This window comes from Nerophis ophidion, linkage group LG02, assembly GCF_033978795.1.
Source record: "Nerophis ophidion isolate RoL-2023_Sa linkage group LG02, RoL_Noph_v1.0, whole genome shotgun sequence".
NCBI lineage: Eukaryota > Metazoa > Chordata > Actinopteri > Syngnathiformes > Syngnathidae > Nerophis > Nerophis ophidion.
The window spans coordinates 74,563,289-74,570,160 of NC_084612.1; the positions used below are offsets into that span (position 1 = coordinate 74,563,289).

General features: G+C 37.8%; 1 long non-coding RNA gene across 4 annotated transcripts in view; it reads right to left on the bottom strand.

Annotated features, from left to right (window-relative positions):
• Positions 1-6,574, bottom strand: part of LOC133545365 (uncharacterized) — a 14,488-nt gene extending 7,914 nt beyond the window's left edge. The window contains exons 1-3 of one of the 4 annotated variants that reach the window (XR_009804804.1): positions 6,277-6,573; positions 3,072-3,200; positions 2,435-2,875 (exon numbers count right to left, since the gene is read on the bottom strand). This is a non-coding gene — a long non-coding RNA (uncharacterized LOC133545365). Of the gene's footprint in view, positions 1-2,434; positions 3,201-6,276 lie in introns of all 4 variants that reach the window. The other 3 variants (XR_009804802.1, XR_009804803.1, XR_009804807.1) reach the window with 3 other exon arrangements.
• Positions 6,575-6,872: the final 298 nt, after the last annotated feature.

Here is a 6,872-nt window from a genome sequence, read left to right on the forward strand (position 1 = left end):
TGGCTTTCAGTAGGCCTTTAAACACACGAGGAATTTGATTTGGTGGAGTGCTCTCTTGTTCAAATATTAAAGATTAACTACAATTATAAACATGTACATTACTAGTGTGTGCAAGGCTAACAGTGAATGGAGCAAAATCAGATGATTGCTCATCTAACTTTGTTACATTTTAACAGGATACATCTTATCAAATAGTATGAAAGCATTTTTTTATCATAAAGATTGTCAAGCTCATTAAAAAAATTATCAAATATGCTGCAAAAGAAGACACTGTAAAACCAAACAAAAATACATGTAGATGGAAATAAATAAGACTAAATTAAACAGATTGTAACTAAATTCATAATAAATAATACTGTGAATGTTTTTTTTAACTGAACTGTCGATAAAAACTCTTAGCTCTGGACAGTGCAGCAGCTGGGATAGGCTCCTGCACCCCCACGACTCTGAGAGGGACAAGTGGTAGAAAATGGATGGGCTTCTGTTTATTTGATATTGTCCTTACTGCCACAAGTGGTGGAAAAGTGTATTACAACGGAGTACCGATGGGGTCATTAAAAGTCATAAAAATGACATTTACATACAATTACATATTGCTAAAATAGGTCAATGTTAACTAAATAATATATGTTTAAACCGTCAATAAAATTAAAGTGATATATATATGTATATACATATGTACATGTATATACATATATATGTTTATATATGTATATATACACATATATGTATATTTATATATATATACAAACACAGTATATATATGTATATATATAGATATGTATATGTATATATATATATATCCATCCATCCATTTTCTACCACTTATTCCCTTTTGGGTTTGCGGGGGGCGCTGGCGCCTATATCAGCTACAATCGGGCGGAAGGCGGTGTACACCCTGGACGAGTCGCCACCGCATTGCACACACACATATACATATATATATGTATATATATATATATATATCTCCATTCATCCTTCCATCCATCCATTTTCTACCGTTTGTTCCTTTTGGGGTCGCGGGGGGTGCTGGAACCAATCTCAGCTACATTGGGGCAGAAGGCGCCGTACACCCTGGACAAGGCTATAAATGTATATATATATATATATATATATATATATATATATATATATATATATATATATATATATATATATATATATAATAAATCCAAACAGACAAAAAGTGCTACCTAAATAACTTTAAATGTTTTTAACAAAGATATCAATTTAAGGGCTTTTGTACTCTTAATTATCCTCCAAGATTTGGATATTTGATTAACAATTGTAAACCGTTAAGCCAATTACAAAATGTAGGTCTTACTTTCAGGGTCAGGGAGGAAAGTTAACAACCTATCCCATCTCTGTAATGTATGGCCAGTGAGCGATGCTTGCGCGCATGCGCAGGACGTGAGGCAGGGCGGAAGTTACCGATTTTTTAAAGACGAACAACGACAAGCGACCGTCTCCGCTTTATTGATTTCATTCAAAGTACAAGCTTACACAACATGAATCTGCACCTTTGCCAACATTTATCTTGCTTCCGCCATTGTGTATTCAAAAGCTTCTTCAACCCAAACCGTTCACTACAAGGACGTAGTAAAAAAAAAACAGCATTACGCAATCTTTAAAGTTCACACCCAGACTTGACAGCTGCGTGCTTTGTTTGTCTGCGCTCTGATTGGCTAGGCCCACACGGAAGTATCCGCCCCCCGAGAGGACGCTTGCTGCGCTCTGATTGGCTGGGCCCCAAACAGAAGTCTCCGCCCCCCGAGAGGACTGCTGTACTTTTCCACTCCAGAGAGTCTCCCGCCTTCCCTTCTGTAAACAACCCAGGTTGGTCTCCGCCTGCTTTTAAAGGTTGTGACGTGCGACGACAACAACAAAAAACACCAAATACTCTCGATATGAATGTGAGAAGATACAATTTTAGCGTTTGTCTCATTAAACTGACTTAAACGCCTACTGAAATGAGATGTTCTTATTTAAACGGGGATAGCAGGTCCATTCTATGTGTCATACTTCATCATTTCGTGATATTGCCATATTTTTGCTAAAAGGATTTAGTGGAGAACATCGATGATAAAGTTCGCAACTTTTGGTCGCTAATAAAAAAAAGCCTTGCCTGTACCGGAAGTAGCAGACGATGACGTCACGTCCTCACATTGTTTATAATGGGAGCCTCAAGCAGCAAGAGCTATTTGGACTGAGAAAACGACAATTTCCCCATTAATTTAAGCGAGGATGAAAGATTTGTGGATGATGTTATTGATAGCGAAGGACTAGAAAAGAAAAAAAAAAATGTAAAAAAGAAAAAAAAGGTGATTGCATTGGGACGGATTCAGATGTTTTTAAACACATTTACTAGGATAATTCTGGGAAATCCCTTATCTTTCTATTGTGTTGCTAGTCTTTTAGTGAGATTAAATAGTACCTGATAGTCGGAGGGGTGTGTCTGTAGCGATGTAGTACTCCTTTGCGTTGTATTTTTCCCCAAAAGACGACACACAGTCATTCTTCCGACTCAAACATGGTTCATTCTGGTGAAAACAATCATAGTGAGTCTCCAATCAGCCTTCTTAACATTCATAAATCGTCACGTGGAAGACAACAGACTGATTAACACATTAACACACGACAAAATAATACACAGTACCTGGTTAAAACAATCATAGTGAGTCTCCAATCAGCCTTCTTAACATTCATAAATCTGTACAGAAATAAAACAAAACAAAACTTAACATAAATACTTCTCTTTTAGGCTTACAGCTAGCCTGCTAATGAGTTAGCTGAAAGCTAATTCAGAGAGCGCAACTTACCGTCACGTGGAAGACAACAGACTGACGACACACATGTGTCTCAGCCTGGAAGTCTGCTGTGACATGTGACGTTCAATGACCATAATAATGTAGGAAATGACAGTACTGAACTTAGAATAATAAAAATTGCGAAATAAAGAGTCACATTACATAATGTCTGAATGTAATAAATTAGATAAAATGACATTAAAATAAAATGACATTAAAACAAAAACAGTAGTAAGACCGTAAGCAATTGAGATCATAAATTACCTCTGTTACATGTCCACGGGTGTCTTGAGGCCAGTGTCTGAGGGAATTCGACGGCAGACACAAGGACGGTGCAAACTCCACAGATCTCCGGTAAGAGGCGACTTTTTACCACAATTTTCTCACCGAAACCTGCCGTTTGACAAGTAGTCGGGATCCATGTTCGCTTGACCGCTCTGATCCATAGTAAAGCTTCACCTCCGGGAATTTTAAACAAGGAATCACCGTGTGTTTGTGTGGCTAAAGGCTAAAGCTTCCCAACTCCATCTTTCTACTTTGACTTCTCCATTATTAATTGAACAAATTGCAAAAGATTCAGCAACACAGATGTCCAAATTACTGTGTAATTATGCCGTTAAAGCAGACGACTTTTAGCTGTGTGTGTGTGCAGCGCTCATACTTCCTAAAAACCCGTGACATCTTGCGTACACGTCATCATTACACAACGTTTTCAAGAGGAAACTCCCGGGAAATTTAAAATTGCAATTTAGTAAACTAAAGCGGCCATATTGGCATGTTTTGCAATGTTAATATTTCATCATTGATATATAAACTATCAGACTGCGTGGTCGCTAGTAGTGGCTTTCAGTAGGCCTTTAACTGCTAGTCTCTAGTGCAGGGCTATACAACTACATCATGAAGAAGTCTCTAGTGCAGGGCTATACAACTACATCATGAAGAAGTTTCTAGTGCAGGGCTATACAACTACATCATGAAGAAGTCTCTAGTGCAGTGCTATACAACTACATCATGAAGAAGTCTCTAGTGCAGGGCTATACAACTACATCATGAAGAAGGCTGCAGTTTCAAGAGCACCAAAGGCTCAGGGGGCCAGACATTGAAATGTGGATGTTTGGTCAGAAAGTGGCTGTGCAGGTTATATTCCTTTAAAACCGTGTTTACTTAGTAAAGTAAACACGCCGGCTTTCACACTGCACCGTCAATGAAGTCATTATTCTGCCCTGGATACTTGTTTGCAGCGTGTGCAGCTGGTCAGGTAGTTGACAGTATGAAGAAACAGAAGCTCCAGAAGTTCTGTTGAGAATGGATGTTCTTTATTTGGAATTATTTTCCTTCCCTGGGTTTATTTCTTTACATGTCTTCCTCCATTTAAGTTTGTCCATCCATCCATTTTCTACCGCTTGTCCCTTTTGGGGTGGCGGGGGGTGCTGGAGCCTATATAATTCACTTAGGTGCATTCGGGCGGAAGGCGGGGTACACCCTGGACAAGTCGCCACCTCATCGCAGCCATATATAATCTAAGGCTATATATATATATATATATATATATATATATATATATATATATATATATATATAGCCTTAGCCTTAGATTGGTCAGATGTAGTCTTAGACTTAGATTGATCAGATCTAGCCTGAGATTTTGATTGGTCAGATCTAGTCGTCGACTTAGATTAGTCAAATCTAAGTTTAGACTTAAATTGGTCAGATACAGTCTTCATCTTAGAGGAGATAGATCTAGTCTTTGACTTAGATTGTCAGATCTAGCCTGAGATTTTGATTGGTCAGATCTAGTAGTCGACTTAGATTAGTCAAATCTAAGTTTAGACTTAAATTGGTCAGATACAGTCTTCAACTTAGACGAGATAGATCTAGTCTTTGACTTAGATTGTCAGATCTAGCTTGAGATTTTGATTGGTCAGATCTAGTCGTCGATTTAGATTAGTCAAATCTAAGTTTAGACTTAAATTGGTCAGATACAGTCTTCATCTTAGAGGAGATAGATCTAGTCTTTGACTTAGATTGTCAGATTTAGCTTGAGATTTTGATTGGTCAGATCTAGTCGTCGACTTAGATTAGTCAAATCTAAGTTTAGACTTAAATTGGTCAGATACAGTCTTCAACTTAGAGGAGATAGATCTAGTCTTTGACTTAGATTGTCAGATCTAGCCTGAGATTTTGATTGGTCAGATCTAGTAGTCGACTTAAATTAGTCAAATCTAAGTTTAGACTTAAATTGGTCAGATACAGTCTTCAACTTAGAGGAGATAGATCTAGTCTTTGACTTAGATTGTCAGATCTAGCCTGAGATTTTGATTGGTCGGATCTAGTAGTCGACTTAGATTAGTCAAATCTAAGTTTAGACTTAAATTGGTCAGATACAGTCTTCATCTTAGAGGAGATAGATCTAGTCTTTGACTTAGATTGTCAGATCTAGCCTGAGATTTTGATTGGTCAGATCTAGTAGTCGACTTAGATTAGTCAAATCTAAGTTTAGACTTAAATTGGTCAGATACAGTCTTCAACTTAGACGAGATAGATCTAGTCTTTGACTTATATTGTCAGATCTAGCTTGAGATTTTGATTGGTCAGATCTAGTCGTCGATTTAGATTAGTCAAATCTAAGTTTAGACTTAAATTGGTCAGATACAGTCTTCAACTTAGAGGAGATAGATCTAGTCTTCGACTTAGATTGTCAGATTTAGCCTGAGATTTTGATTGGTCAGATCTAGTAGTCGACTTAGATTAGTCAAATCTAAGTTTAGACTTAAATTGGTCAGATACAGTCTTCAACTTAGATGAGATAGATCTAGTCTTTGACTTATATTGTCAGATCTAGCTTGAGATTTTGATTGGTCAGATCTAGTAGTCGACTTAGGTTAGTCAAATCTAAGTTTAGACTTAAATTGGTCAGATACAGTCTTCAACTTAGATGAGATAGATCTAGTCTTTGACTTAGATTGTCAGATCTAGCTTGAGATTTTGATTGGTCAGATCTAGTAGTCGACTTAGATTAGTCAAATCTAAGTTTAGACTTAAATTGGTCAGATGCAGTCTTCAACTTAGATGAGATAGATCTAGTCTTTGACTTAGATTGTCAGATCTAGTCTTAAATCTAGATGACCAAATCTAGTCGTAGACTGGTCAGATGTAGTCTTAGACGTATATTAATAAGATCTAGTGTTAAATTGGTCAGATCCAACCTTACATTTAGATTTGTCAGATCTAACCTTAGACTTAGATTGTTCACATCTAGCCTTAGACTTAGATTGTTAAGATCCAACCTTAGATTTAAAATTAGTCAAATCTAGTCTTAGACTTAGATTGATCACATCTAGTCTAGCGGCTGGTGCCAAAATCCCAAATAATTATACTCCCACACCAGGAGGGTGTGGCAGGGCAAGGATGGTTTCGGTCCTATCGTAGTTAGAAAAACAACTGTTGAGATGCAATTGAGCAATCCTACTGTCAATGTCAAGGGAAGTCCTTGAAGTGTAACTTCCCCTCGTTATCTTTGAAGTCTTGTGTGGACGAGAGGTGAAACGTCTGCTACGAAAAACCAAACAGTCCAGTTGCGATCGATTGAACGCCCTGAGAAAACATCTGAAACTACATTCCTCAAATGTTTCTCAGAGCCTTTTCATATACAAGCAGGCTTTGACCTTTTAAAAATGGCTGTCTAAAAGCTGGCTTCTGCAAAAAGCGTTTGTTTTTGGCTCAGAGGAAGTTGTAGCCGGGGAGTCGTTCAGCTCAGGTTTCCACCGCAAGTCAACCTAGAGTGTGTGTGTGTGTGTGTGTGTGTGTGTGTGTGTGTGTGTGTGTGTGTGTGTGTGTGTGTGTGTGTGTGTGTGTGTGTGTGTGTGTGTGTTCTTGTATTTCTACCCTTCTGGAGACACCAACAAGGAAAAGTAACTTCCATATGAGAAGGTGTGAACAAATCATGTTCCCAATACAGAAAACAATTGAATCTAATAGAGAATGTCTCATTTGCACCCTGGTGGTGAAATATGTCAAAATTAGGGTGGTCCCAAAAAGGGATTTTTCAAATTGAACGTGCGTCTC